Source organism: Narcine bancroftii, chromosome 1 (genome assembly GCF_036971445.1).
Source record: "Narcine bancroftii isolate sNarBan1 chromosome 1, sNarBan1.hap1, whole genome shotgun sequence".
NCBI lineage: Eukaryota > Metazoa > Chordata > Chondrichthyes > Torpediniformes > Narcinidae > Narcine > Narcine bancroftii.
Genome location: NC_091469.1, coordinates 210155579 through 210183193, shown reverse-complemented (window position 1 = coordinate 210183193; position 27615 = coordinate 210155579). Strand labels below are relative to the sequence as shown.

At 41.5% G+C, this 27615-nt stretch overlaps 2 long non-coding RNA genes across 2 annotated transcripts in view; one reads left to right on the top strand and one right to left on the bottom strand.

Annotated features, from left to right (window-relative positions):
- LOC138738840 (uncharacterized) overlaps window positions 1-27615 on the bottom strand; it is a 76087-nt gene that overhangs the window by 25971 nt on the left and 22501 nt on the right. The gene's annotated exons all lie outside the window — the stretch shown is intronic.
- Window positions 1923-26461, top strand: LOC138738839 (uncharacterized). The gene is made up of 4 exons (XR_011341811.1): window positions 1923-2795; window positions 5171-5246; window positions 12825-12969; window positions 25895-26461. It is a non-coding gene; the product is annotated as an uncharacterized lncRNA (long non-coding RNA).

Below are 27615 nucleotides of genomic sequence, written 5' to 3'. Positions count from 1 at the left end.
GTTTTGGGGCAGATTTGGGTACTGATGCAGGTTCTCAACCTGAATTGTTGACTTCACGGATGCTGCCTGACCCTGAGTATGTGGCTTTTATTTTTGCTCTAGATTCCAGCATCTGCAGTGTCTGTGTCTCCTAGAAAAGTTGAGGATCTTTTGAATAGAACATGAATATCAGAAATGATGATATATTGTAATATTTTTTCCAACAAGTGAATAAAATTACTAGAGGAGCAGATATGGTAAAAACAAACCTTACTGATGGGTGTAAAATGTTCAGAGGCACAGAGAGGATAGATTGTCAGAAGCCCCTTTCACACTTCGTCCCACTAAATTGGCTGCTCAGTGTCCTGGGATAGGAATGGGGTGGGGGTTGGTTTGGCTTTTCACACTTGACCACTCCCAACTGGGACACTGAATGCTTTCATACTTGCAAGGAGCCATCCCCAAGGTTAGGACTGTTCTACCTTTTACTGGTGACATCATGATGCATCGAGCGATGGTGGACCTGCCCTAAATCCTGATCAATGTATTATGATCTTATATTTGAACAAAATTAATCATGCCTAATAATAACATAATTAAGCTTAATGTACAGCACAGTATGAGCCCTTCAGGCCCTGTTGTTGTCGTGCCATCCTATATACACCTTTATAAGGGACTGTGGGAAAGGGTTAGGAATAAATAAAAATAGTGGACAATTTTTAAACAGATGGGAAAGTTTGTCACGCTATAGCGCACACTTTATACAGTGTGGGGAAGTTTGTAGCATTATCACATACAATTTATACAGCTTGGGAAAGTCATTAGCACTATCGCATACAATTTATTCAGTGTGGGGAAGTTGGTAGCAGTATCACCTACAATTTATTAATACCGTGGGTAAAAAAGTAATGACGGACCTGCCCTCACAGAATTCCGTATGGCAGAGAAACGGCAGTATTGCATGCATGAAGCATTTATGGAGGGGTTTCTGTCGCCCACAGCATTCTAGGAAGTCAGGTCCACCATTGCTTTTTCCCACGGTCTTTATAAATCGTGCGCTATAGTGCTACCAACTTTCCCACAATGTTTAAAAATTGTCCACTATTGCTATTTAATGCTATTTATTTCCTCTCTCTCTCTTGCTGGGACTTTCCTACGATAAAGTTTATTCCCTCATTCTAATATTTTCTTCCTTCATGTTCCTGCACTCATGCAAAGACTTGGGTCATTTCAATCCCACAATGCAATTACCCATTTCACACTCGCTTGATTGCAATGCCAGTATCTGTATTAGGGGTCAAGGCTGTCAATCTCTGGCAAGTGTGAAAGGGGCGAGAGTCTTCTTCCCAAGGTGGACAAGTCACTCTCACCTCTTTCACAGTCCAGTGATCCAAGGAATCAAACAGCTATTGGCCTTTAAAGTGGCAAGTGTGAAAGCAAAATCTGCTCAACGCTGGCGTCTGATGACATCATCTCATGTTGGGATTGCCAGCCTTGACCCCTAGTACAATCCCTGGTGTATGCAGATGCTGGCATTGAGAACAGGCAAGTGTGAAAACAGGCATTGGAGGCACTTTCTGTTAAAGGTAGAACAGACCAAATGCCGGGGGTAAACCCTTGCGAGTGTGAAAGGGTTTCTAATGTGAAAGGCTAAACCCCCATTCCTATCCTGGGACATTGAACAGTCGATTTACTGGGATGCAAGTGTGAAAGGGGCTTATGAGTGGCAGAAGATGAAGGTGAGAGCTGGAAAGTTTAAATGTGATTTGCAAAGTGTGCCAAGCTGCCTGTCTCCCCTCTGGCGAGCCTTGCTGTACTAACATTGGCTGTGCATTATCTCTACTGTTAAGGACACTCCCCTTGGGTATAACTGTATATGCACCTATTGTCTTTCATTATTGTACCATGAGTTACTGCTAATAAAAGCCATGATTATTGTTTGACTACATCGTCTTTGTCTACTTCATCAACTGGCTCTTCAATTTTATTAGCAGAAATGGATGCTGCACTCAAACCAGAGCGGCTGATAATCGACCAGTCTGCCCCAAGGGCAAGAGAAATTTTCAACCACTGGATTGCTTGTTTCGATTATTACATGGCTCGAAACAGCGTGGTCAATGAGGCGATACAGTGGGGCCACTTGAACTCTCTGCTGGGTGAGGTCCCTTTCGCCGTAATGCAAGGAGCTACCACTCTGGCTATAGCCCGGGAACATCTGACTGCTTACTATGTAGCGCCACAGAATGTGGTGCTTGCTCGACACCAGTTACTGACTAGACGCCAGAAACCCAGGGAAAGTGATGCTGCCTATGCACTGGCTCTCGACTCGCTTGCAAATGAACGTGCAACAACACCGCAATGCCTTGAAGCTGGATGCTTTTGTCAACGGAATTGACTCCAGTTACATCTGACAGAGGCTGCTGGAGATGGAGCCCTTAACCTACGACCGGGCAGTCACTCTAGCCAAAACACTGAGAAGTGCCTTGTGGTCCAGTGAAATGCTAGAAATTGAAAAGGAAACATCCAGGAGTGCTGGAACCCCGAAGGAAAAAAAAGGGCAAACTCCTGAAAAATGCTACTTCTGTGATAAGAGCTGGCACCCCAGATAGAAGTGCCCAGCTTGATTTGCTACCTGCAGCTATTGTGGGAAATTCGGACACTTCGCTAAAGCGTGTAAGGCGAAAAGTACTCCCACTGATAAGAAGAAAAAGAGAAGCATCAAGAAAATGCGTCCTGGAGCTGCAGGAATGGAAGACAACTGTGAAAAGGGGGAATCTTCAGACGAGCAGGCTGAATCAACTTCAAGTGATGGCAAGGTGAGATCCCCTGTGATAGCTCAATTGAATGTAAAGCTTGGGGGATGTAACGGACTGGAACGGTCGACTATGAAGGGGGAGATGAATGGTGAGACTCTTGATTGTCTAATAGACTTGGGGAGTACTAACAGCTACATACAGGAGAAAGTTGCCAGAGCCTTAAATTTGCAGAGATATCCAGTGAACTAAAAGATATCGATGGCTTGTAGTGAACTTACAAAAACTATACAGGACAAGTGTAGTGTAAAGTTACTTTAAATTTGCAGGGTCATTGCCTTGCTGATGTGTGGCTCTTTATTATGCCAGAGCTCTGCCCCCTGTGTTACTGGGGTTAGATATTCAATCTCAGATGAACAGTGTAGTGTTAAATTTTGGTGGGCCACTACCCACACTTACTATCCCCCGCACTAGTTACTGTGGACTGTCCGCATCAAAGATCAAAGCTCCTTCCCTTTTCAGTGATTTATCCCCTGAGTGTCAGCCGATTGCCACGAAGAGCTGTTCTTACAGCAAAGAGGATCATGAGTTTATCAAAGCAGAGACCCAGAGACTGCTTAAAGAGGGAGTAATTGAACCTAGTAAGAGTCCGTGGCGGGCCCAAATGGAAGTCGTGAAAAATCACACTAAGAGACGACTGGCTATTGATTACTGCCAGACAATCAACCATTACACTAACCTGGATGCCTACCCCCTGCCACGCATCAATGAAATGATTAATCAAATATGCAATACAAAATGTACTCCACTATCGACCTCAAAGCAGCTTACCAAATTCCCATTAAGAAAAGGGAACAGCCCTATACAGCTTTTGAGGCTGATGGGGGAGTTATACCAGTTTAAAAGGGTACCTTTTTGGGTCACTAATGGTGTGTCCGTGTTTCAAAGGGAAATGGATAAGATTGTTAGGACGTATGAGTTACAGGGTACGTTTCCTTATTTGGATAATATCACTATCTGTGGGAGAATACAGGCTGACCACGACAACAACTTAAATAAATTTTTAGCCACAGCTAAAGAACTCAACCTTACATTTAATGAGGGCAAATGTGTGTTCAATGCGACAGAGCTACCCATTCTGGGTTACATTGTCCGCAAGGGCAAATTCCGCCCCGACCCGGAAAGAATGGCCCCCCCCTTAAGAAGTTACCACCCCCAGACTCAGCCAAAGCCCTTACAAGGTGTATGGGATTCTTTTCCTACTACTGCAAATGGGTTCAGGATTACGCCACGAAGGCACGCCCTCTGTTTGACACTAAATCTTTTCCTCTCTCTCCAATGGCCTTGAAGACTTTCGAGAGAATTAAAGCTGATATTGCCAAAGTTGCGCTCTTGTCCATTGACAAGGATATCCCGTTCCAAGTGGAAACTGATGTCTTAGATTGTGCCTTGGCAGGAACACTTATTCAAAAGGGCAAACCTGTGGCATTTTTCTCCCACACGTTACGCGGATTTGAACTTAAACATCCTGCCATTGAAAAAGAAGCCCAGGCTATTATTGAAGCAGTTGGCGACTGGAGACACTTCCTAGCCAGCAGAAAATTTACTCTTGTTGCTGATCAGAAATCTGTAGCCTACATGTTCAGTACTAAACACAAAAGTAAAATCAAGAACGATAAGATGGCACGCTGGCAAATAGAACTCTCAACTTATAATTATGAGATCCAGTACAGACCGGGCAGGTTCAATGATCCCTTTGACGCATTGTCATGATCTGCTGCTGGTGCTCAGCTGGAGGGGCTAAAAGAGATCCATAGCAGACTGTGCCACCCAGGAGTCACGATGTTCTTCCACTACATAAGGGCTAACAACCTTCCTTACTCTCTGGAAGAAGTCAGGAAACTGACTAAAAGCTGTCCTGTTTGCGCAGAATGCAAACCGCAATACTTCAAAGCTCCGGAGGCCACTCTCATCAAGGCAACCTGTCCTTTTGAGAGGATTAGCTTAGATTTTAAAGGACCGTTACCTTCCTTACTGTAATTGACAAATTTTCCAGGTTTCCCTTTGCGATAGCCTGCCCTGACATCTCATCAGCGTCTGTCATTAAGGCACTTGACAGAATTTTCAGCATTTTTGGTTTTCCCAATTACATTAATACTGATAGGGGCTCGGCATTCATGAGCGCTGAACTGCGGCGAGCCCTGCTATGGAAGGGGATTGCTACCAGCCGTACCTCGAGCTACAACCCCCAGGGCAATGGGCAGGTCGAAAGGGCTAATGCTACTGTCTGGAAGACTATTAATCTTGCTTTAAAAACACTTGGTTACCCTGTTACCCGGTGGCAGGAGGTGCTGCCTGAGGTGCTACATTCTATTTGGTCATTATTGTGTACTGCAACAAATCAAACACCTCATGAACTGCTACTCTACCTTTCCTAGGAAATCAGGAACTTTGATGGACTGGCCAGCCTGTTTATCTGAATCTGGAACCGTGCTCCTGAAGAGCCACGCTTGGGTATGTAAAACAGACCCCCTAGTCCAACCAGTGCAGCTACTGCATACCAACGCCAACTACGCTCATGTTAAATTCCCAGACGGGAGTACTGACACTGTACCCCTAAGAGATCTGGCTTCGCCTGGTTCAACGCTTCCTTGCACCCCTACTCAGAGTGAGCCTGAGAGGTTGGACTCACGTTCCCCAGCCTGTGACCCCTAGTAAGCTTTCAGATGGCCATGCTGAGGCTCCACTGCCTCACTCTGGCGATTCTGGAGCAAGTCCTGAAGTCAGTCCTTCCCACACTACAGACCCAAGACCTGTACCAGTTCCCAAGGTTGCAAAGGAGCCACCTGTTTTGAGATGAAGCACCAGAATTCGTAAACAACCTGATAGGCTGACATATTCATAAAACATCTCATTATATTTCGATTGCTTGCTAGATTCTGGTGTATTTTGGCTGTTAGAGTATTCTCTATGCCAAACATGGTATCCATGTATCGCTTGCTTCAGTCTTTCCTAGCAGCTGTCCTTTTGATTTTAACCCTTCTTCTGCTGGGGGGAGACTGTGGTGAATGTCTGCCAAGCTGCCTGTCTCCCCTCTGGTGAGCCTTGCTGTACTAACATTGGCTGTGCATTATCTCTACTGTTAAGGACACACCCCTTGGGTATAACTGTGTATGCACCTATTGTCTTTCATTATTGTAGCATGAGTTTCTGCTAATAAAAGCCATGATTATTGTTTGACCACATCATTTTTGTTTACTTGATCAACTGGCACTTCACAAAGATTCTACTACAGAGAGTTGTTGGTGCCTGGAACATGATGCTGGCTAGGGTGGTAGAAGTTTGTATGCCAGCATGAATGGTCTGGGAGTGCTGGGAATATGGAGTATATGAAGGCAGGTGAGATGGATGAGTTGGATTGGCATCATTGTTGATGCAGACATTGTCGGCTTCAGGGCCTGCTACTGTGCGGTACTGTTCTATTTCCCATGTAATACCCAGGAATGGCTCACCTGATTTATTCAGAACCGGTATTGAGTAGAAATGTATGAATCTTTTAGGAAAAATATGGTAAAAGGAATGTGAGATTGCACTTATGTGGAAAATATATTCATTAGTTTAGAGCAATAATAATTGACGAATATCCTACACATTTTAATACTTATTGGAACAAATGGCAGGTGGAATGTGAATGTTGACAGCATAAATGAAGCCCAGCTTCAAAGTAGGGGGATTTGATCCCATTCCAAGTGCAATGCAATTTATTTCATTCCCTCTCAATATATTCTGCATTATTTTTAAAAAATGCAAACATTTATGCATTTATACAGTTTCAAAAGTATTATTTTAAGGTTTGCCCAAATTATTTTTAAGAGCAGCACAATTGGTGTAGCTGTTAGCGCAACGCCTTTACAGTGCCAGCGATGGAGTCCGGACCTGGGTTCGGACCTCATGAGGTCTGTAAGGAGTTCATTCATTTCCCCTCCCCACCCCCCCCCCCCCCATCCCGCACCGTGTCTGTATGGGTTTTCTCTGGGGGTTTCCTCCCACTGTTCAAAAGGAACTGGGGGTTGTAGGTCAATGGGATGTAAATTGGACAGCACAGACACGTAGGGCCTGTTACCGTGCTGCATATCTAGATTTTTTTAAATTTAAGTTGTTCAAGCAGTGTTGGCTCATTTGAATAATTATGCACAAAATAATCCTTTGACATAATTATGAATAGATACACAAAGACTTGATGGAAGAACATCAACCTGTGAAGTCATGCTACTTCCTTTTTAAAGGAACTTGGATGGCACATTATTCCCCTTGGCATGGCACACACTTTAAGTGTGTGTGTGTGTGTGTGTGTGTGTGTGTGTGTGTGTGTGTGTGTGTGTGTGTGTGTGTGTGTGTGTGTGTGTGTGTGTGTGTGTGTGTGTGTGTGTGTGTGTGTGTGTGTGTGTGTGTGCGTGCGTGCGTGCGTGCGTGCGTGCGCGTGTGTGTGATTACTAAACATTTTAAATCTCTTTTTTTCACATGGTCTTGCTGATCATGTTCTATTTTTGGTGGATGGTTTATGCTGATATTAATTCTAAAAATTAATGAGAAACCTTCAATGATACAGTATGGTGAGAAGCAAAATCTCTCCTCATCTCTCCTCCGATTCTTTATGGCTTTTTAACAGCTCTATTAATGGTTATTTTATTGGCACACAAGGGCACCAATGCAGAGCTTGCAAGCATTTTCATCAAAGCTTGTGCTTGTTTTGCAGCTTTTAGTACTCTGTTCAGTACACTTATTTCTCAGATCAACAGACAGACTAATTAGATGTTGGGCTTATAGCAACATGATATCTGAGGTCTTTAAAGATAAGGCCACCTAAAGCGCTACATTTCTGTTTTAGTCAATAACAGATAAAAAGAAAACAGTGAGGTAATTCTATTAAAATCAGAGATAGAGAAACTCAAGGCAGTGGGCACTTCATTAACTGAACTAAAAAGCAGCATTAAACAAGTCAAAAGCAATTCTTTAACCAGCAAGCAATATCTCTTCCATGTATTACTTCTCACTCTATCAATTTTTATCTCTGTGGGTAAGTAATTATATTTCCTCAGTCTTTTCACTTAACTCTTCTGGGCTAATGTAACCACGCAGCTGAGAGGTTTAAAAGGAACTGCATGGATCCCACTGCATTTCTGCTATGTTCCTGCACCATTCTTGCCATGTCATGTGTTTTACTCCCAGGAAGATGGACAGTGTCTTCAAAGCCACACATCTGCTGAAGAGTTGGAATCCAATGGTATCGTTCAGAGTTGAACCTTTCCAATGAAATGCGTAATTAGAACACTAACAGGAGCTCAATGTCTGATTTGACCACATTAACAGCTAAGAACCAGCACCCCTCCACATCTCCACCTCCCCTGATGATCCCAGCCTTTCCATATCTGAGGATGATGTGTGTGCTGCCTTCAGGAGAGTGAGTCCAAGGAAAGCATCTGGCCTGGATGGAGTACCTGGCTGAGTAGTAAAAATCTGTACTGACCAATTTACCAATCTATTCACAGATACCTTCAACATCTCACTCCAGCAGGGCATGATCGCCACCTGTTTTGAACAGGCGTCAATTATACCAGTGCCCAAGAAGAGTGCGGTAACCTGCCCTAACGACTATTGACAAGTAGCACTTACATCAACAGTGATGAAGTGTTTTGAAAGGCTGGAGCTGAAGCATATCAGCTCCTGTCTGAGCGGTGACATGGATACCTTCCACTTCGTCTTTCATAGCAACAGGTTTATGGTGGATGTGATCTCACTGGCTCTATACAAAGCCCTGTAACTTCTGGACCATAAATATGCATCAATCAGGATGCTATTTATTGAGTACAGTTCAGCATTGAACACAATCATCCCCTCAAAAATTATCATCAAAATCCAAGACCTGGATCATGGATTTCCTCGCCTCCAGACCACAATCAGTGAGGATTGGTAAGAACATCTCCTCCTCAATCTCCATCAGTACCAGAGCACCACAGACCTGCGTTCTTAGCCCTTTGCACTACTCACTTTACACCTATGACTGTATGGCTCGGTACAACAATAACCTGATCTACAAATTTGTCAACGATACCACGGTAGTGGGTTGTATAAAGGAAGGCGACAAGTCAGCGTACAGGAGATAGACTGAAAATTTGGCTGAATGGGGCACCAACAACAACCTTGCTCGCAAACTCACCAAAACCAAGGAGCTGATTGTTAACATCAGGAAGGGAAGACCAGAGGTTCACAATCCAGTGATCATTGGGGGATCAGAGCTGGAGAGGGTGAGGAAATTTAAGTTTTTGGCAGTCACTTTCTCGGAGGAACTTCTGTGGACTGAACACTCTAATGGCATCATGAAGGAACCTCAAAATTGCGGAGATTTGGTAAGACACTAGAAACCCTGGCAAATTTCCACAGATGTGCGGAGAAAGTGTACTGACCGGCTGCATCACGGTCTGGTGTGGGGACACCAATACCCCTTAGTGTGAAGTCCTGCAAAAGGTATTATCGGAGAGCAGCAGCAATCATCAAGGACTCGCTCTGTTCTCGCTGTTCCCATCAGGTAAGAGGTGTAGGTGCCTCAAGACTCGCACGACCAGGTTCAGGAACAGCTGCTACCCCTCCACCATCAGACTCCTCAATGACAAACTCAATCAGGGACTCATTTAAAGACTCTTACTTGTGCACTTTATTGATAAAAAAAAAACTTTCTGTATTGCACAGTTGGTTAGTTTATATTCATTATCAGCTTACAGTTCTTTATTTATTTACATGTGTACAATTTTTTTTACATTACCAATAAGTGGTAGTTCTGCCTGACCTGCAGGAGAAAGAATTTTAGTATTGTATGTGACGTCATGTATGTACTCTGACAATAAATCTGAAATCTAAACTGCAACTTTGAGAAAGTTTGAATCCTTTTGCCCACCAAGTGTAGGAGACTCTCTACTCACTCAAAAAGGAAATGTCGCTTTTTTTTCTGCCCCAGTCTTTCTCCTTAACCTCACCGAATTGTGTCTGCCGTTAAATGCTCCCCTTCACTGATTATTTTCTCCTTTGGGGTTCATTTCCTTTAGCCCCTCTCAGCTCCTGTTTGAGTCCTGCTGTTGAGTACCAATCATATAATCACATGTTGATTATGGGTGGGAGATAAAGGCCAAATCAATTCGCAATGCGAAACCCAAGCACAAATAAGATTTGCATTGTGCTGACAGTTTAAATGAGGAAAGATGGGGGAAGATCAAATCGCTTGCACCATATTTTCATTTGTAATTCCACAGGGATTAACCTCTCAGTTCAAGTTTTATTTTCTTCTCTTTTGACTGATTATATATTTCATTTTTTTTTTTAATTACAGGTGTACAGGGAGGAATTAGCTTCTTGATGTTTAAGATTAATTACTAAGCATAAATATTCTAAATTAAGGAATTGTAACAATGCTATGGCAGCACTACAACTCCCAGGAGGCAACAAACCGGCTATGTGACATCAGTGTGCTTTTAAAAGGTTGCACTGATGAAGAAGAGTAAATCCGTTTGATGCACTCTAAAATTGCCTCGCGTAGTTATTTCGTCATGTCCACTGTGATTCCAGTGGCCACAATTGGTGACCCCGACGTGTTAAAAAAGTATTTTTGGATAAACATGGACTCTGCAGCTGTTGCTGTGAAGCTACCACCTTTCTGGACAACTGAGCCTGAACCATGGTTCCAACAGCTTAAACCAGCTCATGTGGACATCTTCCCCACTGCAGCAGCCCGTCGCAGAAGTCGGCCACCTGAAAGACAGACAAACCTTTCTGCTAGTTCTGGTGGTGGGCGGAGTGGGGGGGTGCTGGCGTGCAGTGGCACTACAACTCTCAGGAGGCATCGAACCAGCCATGTGACATCAATGCGTGATTCTGGCTTTTAAAAGATTATGTGGGTGATGAAGAGCAAATCCGTTTGTTTCTCTCTGAAACTTTTTGCATGGTTATTTTGTCATGTCCAATGCGATTCCAGTGGCCACAGAAAGAGATAATAATAACCAAACCCTAATTTAACTCTCTTACATGGATAATACTGCTGAAAGCATTAAAGAGCTAGAAATCAGTGCTGCAATGGACTGATCCGAAAATATTTTGTAGCAGCCTTTGACAATTGGAAGATCTGACATTTAATTTACTCCCCCATGTCATTCTGATTATAATCAGGATGGTTTTTAAGTCAATTCCAAAATACACATTGATTTCCCCTGATTCTCTTTATTTTTTATGGATTTATTTTCTTTCCCCTATTCCTCTTGCTCAAATTTTGTCAAATAGTGGCAGATCTCAAATTGCACATTATTCTTTGTGGTCAAATTTAGGCAGAACACACTGTGGGGTTACTCAACCATGGAGAGCTTCAGGCTCACCGTCATTACTGGAATTCTACATCTACACATTGCAGGGGGAGCGGTTGTTGAATTGCAAATAGGAAAGATAGACTGGATTATCCTCCTCCCCCTTCTTCCACATTCAACGGTGCTGCAAAAAAAAAAACTGGTGACGTTCTTATTCCTGAGAGAAGGCAATTTATCATCGACTTGTAGTGGATTGTGCGCGAGCACAGTGAAAGAACTGAGACAGCAGGCTGTGAACTCGTTCAGCACAACTGATTTACTTTGAAGTTCGTGCTGCAGCCTTTAAGGCCATCCGGAGCCCGCCCCTCGTGCCCCCGGAACTCATGTCATGCATGCTTCTGGTCTGCACCAGAAGAGAAGGACCCGCGGCGACATACTTGCCGCGGCTGGTTCACCACAGCAAATATTGTGCACTACCACAGACTGGTTATTAAATGAAATAAAAGCACAAACTCAACAGGTTTTTATTTCCTATCTAAGTACAGTGTTGCCAACTCAAGAATGTACACCACATCCCCAAAGACTTTCAGAAGATAGTGGTGAATCATCTTTATTGGGCTGTATTCTGGTGAAGGCACTGTAGGTCCGGATTTAGCCTTAATGATGCTGAAGAACCAATAATATATTCCTAAATAATGTGCAATATGGAGAGGGATTTACAGGTAAGTTCCATTCCACGTCTGCCTTTGTTCTTCTTCTTGATAGAGGTCACAAGACAAAATTTCTCCCATTCTGTTTGTTAAAAGCATTCTTTGTCTTTGTCGACTGATTTTATTAGGGTAGTAGTTGTTCCTAGCTGTTTTATATTTTCCATGAATATAATTGCTCAAAATTCTTCAACATGTGAAAATATGGTTGTTTTAGCATATCTCATTGTGCAAGAACCAAGACAGCATTTTGAGAAGAATAGTCCAGACAAACAAAAACAAGGCCTTTATTCTACAGTCTGGCCCAATGTCTTGGATTCTCTGACAATGGCTCAGGGAAGCTGGGCCATCTAACTAATATTATTATAGCTCTCGAGACTACTAGTTCAGCTGTCGAGCCCCGTGTGTTTTGAGAGTCTTATTTATGCAGTAAAGAGGGACACAATTAATAGTCACTGTCCTTTGAGAACTGATTGACATAAATGGGCATTCCCAGCAGTCTCTGTATCTATATAATTCCAGCACAAGGTGGAACCAGATCCAATATTTGGCTGACATGAGAAGTATGAAGAACGTTCGTACCGATATTACCTTTAGAAATAATACTTCTAAAAAAAAATCACTTGTATTGAGCATAAAAAGGTTATGTGATGCATTCGAATGTCAAGGTAAGGTTAGAATTGAGTTCGACCCTCCAACTATAACTTGGTTCAGTGCTCGAGTCCTGTTTTGTGAGCACTTCCCTAAATCACGCTCTATAACCAAATTCGTGGGCAAATTTAATTCCAAATTTTGTTCAGACTTTATCATTAAGATATATTCATGACACCAGATTTTTCTCAGGATTGTTTTCTGTGAGGTTTCTTAGCTCTGCCTTGATGACTCTCTTGTGTTCGAATGATTCATGATTGCAGGTGATAGCAGAAAGGATTTGAATTAGGGTTTATAGACAATTAAACAAATTTGCGGTTACATGGGCAGTCTAAAAAGGAAAGTGCAATAATTTTTAGTTAATTTCTGCACCACGATTTATCCTGCAGGACTCCTACTACTTATCGGTGGAAGCCTTCAGTCTAAATCGCACTGCAAAACTCACCTCATGAATTCAGGCCACATTAGTCCACGTAAAAGCACTGGGACTAACATGCACAGGAACTGAAGGGGTGCAGTGTAAGCGACCACGAGGTGAGACATTATGTTAATTTATGTAAAATTTTCACAGCTTTTTCCAACATTGCTGTCTCAAAAACACTAATGACTGACTTTGGAAAGTCCGATTTCCCAATGTCTATCTTTGTATTATGTATTCCTCAGGCAGAGCTGCTTGGAAAATGGTGCCAGCCTTTACTGATGTCTTGCATTGTTTATCTGAGGTGTGTGGTATATTTTCTGAGGCCTTGAACAACTTTGGGCAATGGAAGATCCATCGAATTATGTTTTTTTCAGGATCATTATGATTTGTATAGGTTTAAGTTTGGTCTCTTTGATGCCCATGTTGCATGCGAGGAGCATTAATGACTAAATTTGCTCAGTGCCGATGGGTCATTTCAGGAAGTTAAGTCATGTATTTGAACTTCTATATGCACTTATGTAATAAGTTGATTCAGGGCATTTTAAATGGTCTGCGCATTTTTTAAATTAAGGATTTTCAATCAACATGGAGTTACAAAACAAACTAAATTAGAGAAAGATCCCAGATCTATACAATAAAATACCAAAACCGAACTACATGTTGATGTACAGAGAAGGAAGAATCAACACATTATCACAATTATCAGATTCTGCACGATTGTTTAGAAATACAAAATTACACACCGTGCCGATCCTTCAAAGTAGGAAACAGAAAAAAGAAAAAGAGAAAGACCCTCCTTCCCCAAAGGCAAAAAAGAAAAAGAAGGGGTAATTCCCCCATATATTGTTGACAAAATCATCTGTTTTCCAACAGCATTAATTACATACATGACGTGATTCATCTAGAGCTACTTCCTCCCTTAAGGGACAAATGTCAACATAGACATCACTAGGGATCCTGGAGATAGTGGTTACTAGAGACTGGAGAGGGGAATCATCAAATGTCAACCCCTGTATATCTTAAATATGGGTCCAATATTATTATAAATATATTGCAACAATTTCCAAGGTTGTACATATTCTTCTCCAGGGGAACAGAACTATGCATTTCTGACTTCCAGTGGGTCAGACTCAGTTGGGAATCAGATTTCCAAATAATGACTCTGTATTTTCTGGCCACTGCTAAAGTGACTTTAACAAATAATTCTTGAATAAAACGCACTTTAATCAAGAAGGACTGTTCCTTCTTGAATAAAGGTACAATCCTATCAAAATTTATTTGTCTTTTTTTCGTTCCCTGTCTCGTAAACTCTTGATGCAAATGAATGGGAAAGATTATTTTATTCAGCTTTTCAACAAGATGACATCTATGAATGGAAAGATTCACTCGACTCATATACAAACACAAACACAATGGCCCTGTATTCTGCCCTTTGTTATCAACACATTTAATAAGTCCTTTCAGTTACTGAAATACAAATGATATTACTGTCATGTGTATTAGAAATTCATCATATCAACTGCCAGAATTTCTCTTCATTTTACAAAGATTTGCTGGCACATTAAAAGGCTTCAGAATCAGAATCAGAATTTATTGTCATGAACAAGTCATGAAATTTGGTGTTTTGTGGCAGCGTCACAGTGTAAACATTCACTTGCTGAGGAATATATTTGGTTATTCTTGAGTACTTAATGGTGTTTATTGAAATCTATCTAACTATTAATATATATATATAATTATTTATTTGATTCTGAGGGTTGATGTGTTTATTTATTGGTATCTGTTTACTTATTTATTTAATTTTCCAGGTTGATTTTGAAAGTCGGGTGGGGGCCTTAGTGGGCAGTTGCGTGATGTTGGTCAGGCGAGAGAATTTTAAAAGTGAAGGACAGCTGACCTTGCTGTTCACTTGGTGAGGAGCCTTCAGTGGGTCTGGTGACTGCTGGTAATTGATTATTGTGGGGAGGGTTTAATTGGGTAATTAAGAAAATTAGCAGTAACCAATAAAAAATAGGGCTCGCTAAAGGAACAGCCCAGTGAAGGAGTTCAAGGCTTTGGCTCAAGAGGTTTCAGCAAACAGGAGTTGAGAAAGAGCTCTCTGTGAGCTAAGGTTTGGCAAGTTTTTTTTTAAAGTTTATCTAAATTACTCTAATTATATTGAAGAGTGGGTGATGGAGGCAGTGAGGGCAGTTGAGTACTCCGTTTGCAGGATGTGGGAGGTCAGGGGCAGCATAGATATTCCTGATGATGACACCTGCCAAAGGTGCATCCAGATCCAACTCACAAAAGACTAGGGAGTCTGGAGTTGCAGGTGGATGAACTGCAGATCATAAGGGAGGCAGTGATTGATATAGGTTGTGGGGAGGCAGTCACTCCCACATTCAGGAGTCAGGGAAATGGGTGACTGTGAGGGAAGGGAAAGAGGGGAGAAAGGCAGTGTGGAGTACCCGCTGTGGTTGTTCCCCTCCACAACAAGTATACTGCTTTGGATACTGTTGGGGAAATGATCTGCAGATACGTCATGGAGCTTGGGTCTCTGGCATAGGGCTGGACCTTTGGCTCAGAAGGGAAAGGGGAGGTAAAAGAGTAGGGCTATTGTAGTTGGGGACTCACTGGTTAGGGGAGCAGATAGGAGGTTTTCTGGATGAAATCTGGGATCCTGGCTGGTATGTTGCCTTCCAGGTGCCAGGGTCAGGGATGTCTGAGTCCACAGCATTGGGGATGGGGAGCAGCCCAAAGTCGTGGTCCATGTGGGGACCAATGACATAGTTAGAAATAGGAGTGAGATCCTGAAAAGGGATTACATTGAGTTAGGGAAGAAATTGAAAAGCAGGCCCTCAAGGGGGGAAATCTTGGGATTGCTGTCTGTTCCATGTGCTAGTGAGGGTAGAAATAGGAAGTTGTGGAGGATGAATGTGTTGCTCAGGAGCTGGGGCAGGGGTTTGTTTCTGGATCATTGGGATATATTCTGGGGCAAGTCTGTCCTGTACGAAAGTGACGGGCTGCACTTGAACTGAAGGAGGATCAATATCCTGGTGGTTAGGTTTGCTAGAGCTGTTGGGGAGGGTTTAAACTAGTTTGGCAGGTGGTGGGAATCAGAATGAGAGTACGGAGGGAAAACTCCTTGATTGGAAGGAATAGAAAGAAAATATAAATGGAGGGAAGGAAATAAAGTTAGTTGGTAACAAAAGGAGTATATTTGGAACACAGTCTCTCAAATGCATATATTTTAATGTAAGGATCCTTGTAAATAAGGCGGATGAGCTTGAGGCATGGACAGCCCCATGGAAATGAGATATTGTGGCCATCAGTGAAACTTGGTTGCAGGAAGGGCATGTTTGGCAGTTAAATATTCCAGGATTCAATTGTTTTAGGCATGATAGAACGGAGGGGAATACAAGGTGGAGGAGTTGCATTGCTTATTAGAGAGAACATTACAGCAGTGCTGTGGCAGGATGGTTTGTGGGATTGTCCAGCGAGGCTATTTAGGTGGAATTGAGCAATGGAAAAGGAATGAATGGGGGTCTATTATAGACCACCAAATGGGCTGAGGGAATTGGAGGAGCAAATTTTCAAGGAAATTGCATGTGTGTTATAAACATGGTGGTAGTTGTGGGAGATTTCAACTTTCTAAACATTAACTGGGATACCCATTCAGTAAGAGGGCTGGATGGGATAGAGATTAAGTGTGTTAAGGAAAGTTTTCTGAATCAATACCTAGAAGAACTGACTCAAGGGGGGACAGTATTGGATCTCCTATTAAGGAATGAGATAGGTCAGGTGACAGAGGTTTGTGTTGGGGAACCCTTTGGGTCTAGTGATCACAATACTATTAGTTTTAGACTAGTAATGGAAAAGCATAGAGGTGGGCCAAAGGTTGAGATTCTTGATTGGAAGAAAACAAATTTTGAGGGGATGAGAAAAGATTTGGAGGGTGTGAATTGGGATAAGTTGTATTCAGGGAAGAATGTAGCTGATAAATGGAGGATATTCAAAGAAGTTCTGAGAGTACAGAGTTGGTGTGTCCCCGTGAGGATTAAAGGAAAGGTTAGAAACTGTAGGGAGCCTTGGTTTTCAAAAGATATTGGGAACTTGGTTTGGAGGAAGAGGGATGTGTACAACAGGATTGAAGGGTGACTCGTGTTGTTCTCCTAATTTTAAAAGAAAAAAAAATCCTAAAGTAGGCCTGGTAATTATAGACCTGCAAGCTTGACATCAGTGGTGGATAAATTAATGGAAAGTGTTCTTAGAGATGGTATATGCAACTATTTGGAAAGGTAGGGATTGATTCAGATTAGTAAGCATGGTTTTGTACGGGGCAGATCATGTCTAACAAATCTTAAGAGTTTTCGAGGAGGTTACTAAAAAGGTTGAAGAAAAGTTGGTGGATGTTGTCTATTTGGACTTTAGTAAGGCTTTTGATAAGGTTCCCCATAAGAGGTTAGTAAGGAAGGTGGAAGCATTGGGTATTAAAGAAGTAGTGAGATGGATTCAACAATGGTTGGATGGGAGATGCCAGAAAGTAGTGGTGGGAAAATTGTCTGCCAAATTGGAGGCCGGTGTCGAGTGGAGTGCCTCAGGGATTGGTACTGGGTCCACTGCAGTTTGGTGTGGGTGTGTGGTAGAGTTGCAAATTTGCAGATGATGCAAAGATTGGTGGTGTTGTGGGCAGTGAGGAAGGTTATCAAAGCTTGCAGGGTGATATAGGACAGTTAGAAGAGTGGGCTGAAAGATGGTGGATGGAATTTAATATTGATAAATGTGAGGTGCTACACTTTGGTAGGATTAATCAAAAGAGGACATGCATGTTAAATGGTAGATAATTGAGGAGTGCAGTGTGTTACAAGATCAAGCCAGCAACCACAAAGAAGGCATATCACACAGGGGTAAAGATGAACAATTACTTTATCAACAAAAATTCACCTTCAAACTTTAATTCAAAATCCCCCGCCCCTCCCCTTTTTATAACAATGCCCACTGGTTACAATGCAAATTTCTATAACGGTGCAAAACTAGCAATTTTCCCAGCCTAAATATAACAAATGTAATTAAAGTCTAAGTTATATTTCCAACCAGCCCACAGAAAAATTTAGACACAAAACAAACACAATACCCGGAGTGTAAACCCCTCCAAAAGATAGTGGACACAGCCCAGCGACATTACAATTCCCACCCACTGTTGAGTACATTGACAGAGAATGCTCCCACCTGAGAGGATCCACACTACCCAGCACACGCTCTGTTCTCTGTTCTCGCTGCTGCTGCTGCCGTCAGGAAAGAGGTATTGGTGCCACCAGACACGTACCCCCAGGTTCAGAAACAGCTGCTACCCCTCCACCATCAGACTCCTCGACAATAAACTCAATCAAGGTCTCATTTAACGACTCTTACTTGTGCGCTTTATTGATTTATTTTTTCTCTCTGTATTGTGAAGTTTGCTTAGATTTCTTGATTTGTTTACATGTATATGCTGTGTACAATTTTTTGTGCACTACCAATAAGTGGTAATTTTGCCTTGTCTGGCGGAAAAAGAATCTCAGGGTTGTATGTGATGTCATGTATGACAATAAATCTGAAATCTGAGACCAATATAAAGGACAAACTTAATTCTCATTTGGAGAACCTTTGGTTATTTGGATCAGCCAGCAAGAAATTATTAAATGCAAATAAATGTCTTAGTCTTATCACTCACAACAGAATTTGTTGTGTGTGGCAAATACTGTAAAAATGGAATGGCATCCTGTTGAATACTTCAGACATCCTAGTGGAATGCGGAAGAGTTTCCTGCAGGGGTCACAAAGTAGTTACCACAGGAAGTCTCCCACTCACTCTGGTGCACTCATAGCTGTAATGAATGCCTTCAGGCTGTTCTCTTCCTCAGAGCCCCCCCCCCACTAATAATGGATTTCTTTTTTTCCTTTCCCATAATGTGCGTCTGAGCTCTTCTGTCTTTCACTCCTTCATTCAAACTATTTCTCTGCCCCCTCTTCATTTTCCCCAAGACGCATCATTTAAAGTGCCAACAATACTGGTGAGCTGATCCAAGGACCTCTGCCACCCAAGCCATGGGTTATGGACAATGGCAACCATCCTATATTTGGCATTGAGAGGGAAGGGTTGGCTGCATATTTTTGAGATGGATGATGTGATATAGTGTGGCAACAACTCGTGTATCAAAGAACTCAATGAGAATTTTTTTTAAAACTTGCTGTTTTCTGGAAACATAATTGTGAGGGGACAGCATAAATTCTGTATGAAACTGTTTTTTTGTTTAACATAAAGTGGGGGGGGGGGAAGGAGGAGAGAGACACAGATTAATCATGCCTTGCAATCCCAGCCCCTATTTTGCAGCTCTAGGCTGCAGAGCCACTGTTCTGTTTCACCAGAGGATGAAAGTCTGCCAATAGTTTATCCCCTATTGAATAGAATGTATTTCTTTTGCAAGAGAAGGTCGTTGTAATTGTGTGCGACCCGACTAGCAAGTGACTTTCCAACGCCATTCAGCAAAATGCCTTGTATTCTCGAAAGGTTAAAAAAAGAAATGTGCAAATAGTGTTCAAATTTGTTATTGTATAATTCTGTTGAAATCTTTCCTCAAAATAAATATTTGAAGGAAGACAAAGAAACAAGTTGTCATTGAAACTTCCTACAAGGAGTAAAACACAAAAATCTGTAGACACTGTGATTGAAGGAAAAGTGCAAAATGCTGGAGAAACTCAGCAAGTTAAATGGGGTCCTTTGTATAGCAAAGGTAACAATACATAGCTGATGTTTCAGGCTTGTATTTTGATCTTTGCTATACAAAGGACATAGTTTGACCAGCTGAGTTTCTCCAGCATTTTTTTTACTAAAACAAGGAAATTAACTTTTCAAGTTCACCATTATCTATGACAATCCAAATATTTTAGATTCTTTTTCTATTTTGATACCCTGTTCTTATTGAGTTTACAATGTTATGTATATTAACAGGGACAATGAAGAGTGCGGAGGATGATCAATTTGCTCTCTTTCAATTCTTGTCACCGAAAGATTAAATTATGATATTTTGACTAAGTTGATGCGTTACTTAAATTTTCTCCCAAGATAGAAAATCAAATTATTTTTCTCTAATGTTTTGATGAACTTTTGACAATTTCACTATGCTTCCTAAATTAGAATTTATGCAGGTGGTCCATTCCTAGATTGTGAATTGATTCAGTGCTAAACACATTCAGTCTTTGTTTATATAATTGCAACCCATAATTTAAAAAGGAACAGCCATGGTGTGGTGATATGTATATACTGTTCTGTGTATAAGTGCTGGCCTGCCCACTGATGACTCAATGCCCTGTAACCCCTCCCCTGTGACCTGGCCATAAAGGTTAACCTCCCTACCCCTTTCCATTCATTTGAGCACAGGAGTTGGGCCAGCTGAAATCTAATGTGTAGTAAAGCCTATTGTTCTTCACTCAGCCTTTGGAATCATTGATAGTGTGTATCCCATGGGACACAAACGACTGTAAATGCTGGAGCTTGGAGCAAAATCACTGTTGGAGGAACTCAGTGATCAGACAGAATCCATAGAGGGAAATGGACTGTCAACACTTTAGTTCAAGACCCATTATTTGGACTGAAATATAACATCAATCCTGGATCTGCCTTTAGCTTGCCAGCTGTTGCCCCACCACTATTCCTTTTTCATCCCCCCTCCCCTTAATCATTTAAGATAAAGGTTCTCTGTGTCAAACTGCTAGAAATTGACAGCCTTAGTGTTTTTTTTTTTGTTGCAGCTGGACAACCGTGCCTTGTATTCCTTCTGCTCAAAGTGGTGCTTCAGAGCAATGTGGTTGTAGGACCACAGTTTTCTGCTAAACATGGAGGCATTTACCATTGCCTACTGCATCCAGCATGCCCCCACCATCCCTGCAGCAACTTCATAGACTTGTGTCCTGGCTTAATGGTGTTGGAGAAGTGCTGGCCATGAGAAGGTCACTTGAGGTTATTACACGATGAACTGGGAAAATGGGCCATAGAATGGCTGAATTAATTGAACACGAACAAATGCAAGCTGTTGTAGTTTGGTAGATTAAACCAGAGGAGGTGTACAGAGCAAATTGTCAGGAGCTAGAAATATTATAGAACAGGGAGATCGAGTGATATAGCTATATAGTTCTGAGGCGGCACTGGCAAAGTGTAATGGCACTGCAATTGCGTGAGCCACCGGTCAAATTGTTGAGCGTAGGGTTCGGATGGAGCTGTGCTCAAGATGACACAGTCTCTTCAACAGCCAGAAAGACTACAAACGGGGGCATGCTGAGATGATGTAATGATGTCACTTCTGGCTAAGAAATATGGGATGGGAAGTGACTTAAAGTGGTGGTGCCATTTTTAAAATTAAATCTTTCTTGCTCCAGCCACAGTGGTGTCTGTGTTCTTCTATTAGCTCAGTGTGTAGCACCTTGCCTCACTTCCATGAAAGTAGTGACAAGGGTGGTAAAGAAAGAGTTCGGCACACTTGTCTTCATCAGGCAGGACACTTTAATTGAGGAGCAGGGATGCCATATTACAACTGTACAAGATGTTAGCGAGGGTACTTGGTGCACTGTGCAAAGTTCTGGTCACTGAGTATAGGAAAGATATACAACTGAAAACTGTGCAGAAAAGATTCAAAGATGGTCATCGGGAGTGGTGGGCTTGAATTGTCTGGAGAAGCTAGAAATGGTGCTGAGGGCAGGAAGGCCTTCTGAGAGGCCTTCTGTACTGAAGACTTCCTATCATGTTGGAGGATTGAACCAGATGCCTATGGCTCGGACTGAAGTCTGTGTGGCTGCAGAGTCGATGGCAGTGCTGAAGGTGAATCCACAGACTCTCAGTGACTGAAAGGACTCTTCCGCTTCTCCTTCTGACTGTAAGGGGTACCAGGCAATTTCTGCTGATGTCAAATCTTTGTTGGCCTTGCAGCAGACTAAATTCAATTTTGTATAATATATCTATTTTATTACATGACTACAAAAGAACCTTGAATCTTATTAAATACTAATTTTGGTGTCTTAGAGGTTAAGGTCAACATGCAGATACAGAAGCCAAAAGCTTCACTCAAGGTTCTTGAATACACATCTTGCTGTGATTGCCCTGGATATTGGCTAGACCTGAAGTACTGTGTTCCCTTTTTGGTCTCCACACTAACGATTCGCCTGACTTGAGCTATTGCTGTGTAAGTTCACTAGATTTGTTCTCTGGATTGTCCTATGAAGGGATTGAAAGATGGGTCTATATCTTTAAGTGTTGGAGATGATTTCATTCCAAGGAAGGTGGAAATTTTACTGGGTAATTTCTGAGTGGAGAAATATTGAAATCTGAAGTTGGGGCATATTTTGTTTCAAATTTCTTTGTGGAAGGTCTTTGCTAGTTCAGTTTTGGAACATACATTTTAACCATTTCTTTTGTGTGCATGCAAATTGTCGACTTTGTCAAGTTTACAGTGCATTGGACATTTTAACAAAATTATAGAAGTTGGGGGTTTTTAATTTACTCTCATTTCCCATTTAAAATTGCAGGAGGTGGGCCTGATGGAATATTGGGAATTCTCCTATATGCTTATCAGCTTCAGATAATGAAATAGAATTAAAGGAACTTGATGCAGTGGGAACACTACTGTACCTTTAATTTACCATGTGTGGTTCTGAGAAATCTCTACTATAATAAACATCGTAGCTCAACACTTGATAAGAATAGTTAATTGATTTTCATCCAATGGAATTGGAAATTTTAATGATGAGAAAAGAAAGGAAGAATGAAAAGCTTGGATTTACATAGCATCTTTCATAACTTCAAGATATCCAAAATACTCCATAGCCAGTAATTACATACACCCATTTATCTTAGCCTTTTGACAATTGAGCATAGCATTTCCAAAAGGCTGTTTCCTAAATGTACTCATCCCACCTAAGAATAAGGTAAGACAGAATTCTGTGGTTGAAGTAAACTACACGATGCTGGAAAGATTCCTAATGTGCCTGGTCAATCCATAACCAGGGCCTGAGAGGCTACTTCAATTACCTCTGCCACACTAGAATTAAAGGAAAATAGAACAACCAGTAATCCAGGGTGTCTCTGGCATAATCACAGGTGTATTCAGCCTATTTGCCTGAATACACCTGGGATTGTCTGATCTCCAAAGCTAAGCAGGCTCAGGCCTAGTCAGTACTTGGAGGGGAGGCTGCCTAGGAACACCAGGTGCTGTAGGTTTTCGTGAGGGTCACTGGACAAAAGTTAAAGAATTTCATGTTACATTCTAAATGTAGTATTATGTGACAAAAATGTAACCTTTACCTTTAAAGAAAACACCTCTGCTTTCTCTTAGCTTTACTCCCAAAGATGTCAAAACTGAGCAAGTGTGCGAGTGAGTTTGTCTCAAAAAAGAGCCCTGCAGTGAAAGTGAGACTTGGTAGTTGCATCCACCTGCTGCCTTTGATGCTTTAGGACCAACTAAGGAGGTTTTGATAGTGACCAAATTTCACTCCAATTTGGTTTAACCTCACCTGGTGTACAACTGAACTCACTGTGATAATCCGTCACTTGCGTAGACATTTTTAGGGTATGGCAGCCATGGCATGTACCTTGGGTGCCAATGGAAGGGATGGTGCCACTGTCCACATCTTGCCTGCCCAATATCTTTGCTCACTTTTATTTAACCTGCTATCCAGCATTGTTTCACGGTGTCTGTAGACTTTAGAGTTTTGCTCCAGGAAGGGTGTTTTGGTTTTTCTTGCCTGTTAATTTGCTCAGCAGCCGGGTGGCATCACCCAGGGCTCCCACAGTGATTGGTGCAGAGGATGACTTGGCATGCTGCAGCCTGGCGTGCTGCTGGTTATAGAGGGAATGAGGGAAACATACGCAATGGTTCACTGTGGAGCTCAGCCTTGGTTTCATCTTGCAGCTGCCCATTGCTCCCTGCCTGAGAGCTGGGCCATGATCGCCAAGTTCAGCCTGCGTGTGTGTCCTGGTGGCCGCTGGCATTGCCGGCTGCCTTCTTGTCGACTAGGACTCGGCATCTCCATTATGCCATGTGAATGTGAGCAGACCGCCCATGGTGCTGGGGGCGGGGGGGGGGGGGTGGTTTTGTCACTTCTTCTGCTGTCTACATTTGCGTTTCCAATGTTTGACTGCGAGTACCAACAGCCAAATTCCATGGTAGCAACCTGTTGTTATAAAAAAGGCTTTTCATAACAACAAGTAGTAATTGACACTTCTGCAAAGCAATTTTAAAAATGTATTTTCACCTGGTTAAGTATCTCAGGCATATGTCATCTTGTGAGTGAACAGATTGTCAAAATGCATTCCAAATCAAAGTGTGTACATTGAAGACTAGAACATAGAAATGAAGACAGAAAATGTGGTATTTTAGAATTCAAAGGATTTTGACCTATTTTTAATTTCTGAATTGTAACTTTCAGATACCCCTGGGCACTGGTAAACTGAGCAATGGCTGTTTTCCTTGCCCCTAATCCTCCACGCAGCTGGAACTGCACTAAATGCCAGGGAAACAGTGGTTCCAGCTGCGTGAGGGATTAGGGGTAAGGAAGATTACCATTTTGCCTGCAGAGACTGCAGCTTCCGGCTGGGAATGGCGGGTAATAAACGCAAGTCTTGGCCACTTCAGCATGGGCTGGAGCGTCCCACATCTTGGCGACTGGGAATAATAACCTCAACGTGGTCTGGTGTGGTTCTCAGTTGAGGGTTCTGTTAGTTATACACACACACTGCTGTGTATGAGTGGCTGGCCCGTCCCCTGATGACTCACTCTCCAATAGCTCCTCCCCTTGTGTCCTGGATGTAAAGGTTGACCTCCATCCCCCGATGCATTCATTCGAGCACATGGAGTCAGGCCAGCTACAATCTAAAGTGTATTAAAAACCATTGTTTCCCTCTCCGTATTTGAAGTCATTGATAGTGTACCACAAGGGTATGTCAATTGATGTAGTGGTTAACACCATCCCAATAGGGCATGAAAATCACCTCAACAGTCAACTTTATGCGTTTTAAAATAAATAAATAGATGGGGTGGGGGGGGGGGTGCAATATTTTACCTAGATATGCCACTGATCACTTGATTTCAGACTCCAGCATGACCATGATAATGAAAACAAACCAGCAGAGGCTGACTTCATTAGCTTTAATATTCTTGTTCAGCCCAAAGAAACTGGTAATGCAAAACCTAGGTCTAATATGGGCAAAGAAGTAGGGACAAGTTTCTACTTTGTCTTTCCCCATTGTTAGTGGGGGAAGATTGGGTTTACCTGCTGCTTAAGTTGTAAGACACAAAAAGGGAAACCTGTGGAACAAGCTGTTCTAAAAGTATTTTTTACGTTTTCTGAATGAAAATTCACTCTGATTATCGGCACCCATCCACTTCAAAATGAATAATTCTTTATTTAAAAAGTCAAAATATTAGTGAATCAGTAAGATCAACACTTATCCCAAAGTTGCCTGACGCTGATATTTGTACCTTAATGATTAATGACAGCATTTCAGCGGCACTGCATTCTAATGATATCCTTTCCGGTGCATTGCATAGTCTCTTCCCACGTCAAATCAAATCAATTCAAACTCCATTTGCTCTGTGCAAGCTGCCTTGCTTCTACCTCTCCAGTGTTGATCCACTTTTTCCCCTCTGTACTCTTTACAATCTTGTCTCCAGCTTTTGTCGTCATCTTCACCATTCATCTCCCTCTAGTTCTCATTTATTCCTCACTTCACTACCAAATATTCCCTCTAATTCTACTAGTAAATGTTCTGCTGGATGAAGTCTGAGAAGGACCAGCTAAGTTCCACCATTAATTTTAAATCCTTTCATTTTGCCATGCAGCAGATTTCTTCAGCCCAGTTGCATGAGCATCAAAAACACTTGTTTATTGATTGCAACACAGAGTGGCCACTTATTTTATAATGCCTATCTTTACTCCCAGGTGAGCAACCTCAAGTGTCCCATTCCCTCTGCAGCCCTGCCACTTATTCTACCTCAAATGCTCATCAACTTGCCCTTGTTTTTCATTGCAGCTTATCGATATTATCCATGGTAGGCCCTTGATCTACTGGCACGTCTTTGGGATGTGGAATAAAGCTGTCGCGTCTTTTTGGAACCCAAGCATTGATGGGGAGAACTTGCAAACTCCACACAAATGACACTCAGCCTGGTAATCAAACCCAGTGGTTTTCAAACTTTTTCTTTCCACCCACATACCACGTTAAGCAACCCCTTTCTAATCACAGAGCACCTATACAGCATAGGGAATACTTAAATTGGTATGTGAGTGGAAAGAAAAAGATTGAGAACCACTGATTATCACAACAAGGAAATAGATCTGCATAAAAGTGAGATAGTTTAACTTTGGACATGTGGACCCTATGGTCTATTTTAAATTGTAGGAGGGAGTGGTGAGGCATTAACCAAATTGCATTCCAAGTTTCTTCAGAGATTGAAAACTGTTGGACCTGCCTCCAGGCTTTTTAAATTTTATCTAAAAGAGCCTATTTTAATCACAGCAACATGCCATAAATGTTAGATATTGAACTGTTGTATACAAGTTTCAAATTAAAAATTACATCTATTAAATTCTTGTCAAAACTCTTAGGAAATGTATGTAATTGAGATTGCAAAAAAGAATATATTTAGTAAACTATATTAAAACTGACAGTTCAAAAGTAGCAAAACTTCTCTTTTAAAATTTTTTGCGTCTAATCTATACCATTCTTTAAAAGCTACGTAAATCATGGAAGGTTAAAGAAATAATTTTTTAAAAATGGGTCTAGAAAGAAAATATCAGTAAAGCAAAATGCTTTCTGAACTGTATCCAAATCCTTAAAAGTATGTTTAACTAACAGATTGTTGGTTAATTTATTTAAATATCAGGGAAGTGAGGATCCAAGAAGAGAGATGATAGAAAATTTTGTAACAAATTAGATTTCAAAGTGGCCCATACTGGACAGTCTTCACAATTAATATAACCAAAATGTAAGATTTTATTTATTGACTGCCCAATATTAGAACCTAAAATTTGGTAGTACTAAACCTCCATTCTTAAGTTTTTGAAGGTGACTTTATTTAGGTGAGAGTGTTTATTCTTCCATATACAAGATAAGATTGAGACAGAGAAATAAAAAAAAAGCATGCATAAAAACAGTCAAAGGCTGAAAAAGATATAGAAATTTAGGAAAGTGGTTATGGTTATTCATTTTAGAGTTGATTTGACCAACCAATGATAAAGAAAGGAGCAACCAGTTTGAAAATGCTTCTCGTGTATTATTAAAGTAAGAAAATTTTCTTTAAGTGTTTATAATTCTTAGTAATTTTTACACCCAAAATAGTACATAGATTTCTTACAATTATAAAAGGAAGGTTGGTATTTATTGATGCCAAATTATTTAGAGTTCATTTTTATGTACATTCAACTTGTAACCTGAAAATTGACTAAAATGCAAAAGTAAAGAAAGCATTGAAGCCAACAAAGTCTCAATATTGGAATTAAAAAGCAATAAGTCATCAGCAGAAAGTAAAAGTTTAAGGGTTGTGCCCTTCCTTAAAATACCAGTGATATCATTAGATTCTCAAAAAGTGACAGCTAAAGTTTTGAGAGTGAGTTAAAAAAACAATGGTTCTTTCTAAGTAGAAGAGACTTCTCTCATTTGATAATTTACCACGAATATGTTGTAATATTAGAATATGAGGTGAAATTTTCCTAAGGGAATTTCCATTGTATCTGAGCATTGTGTACAAGACA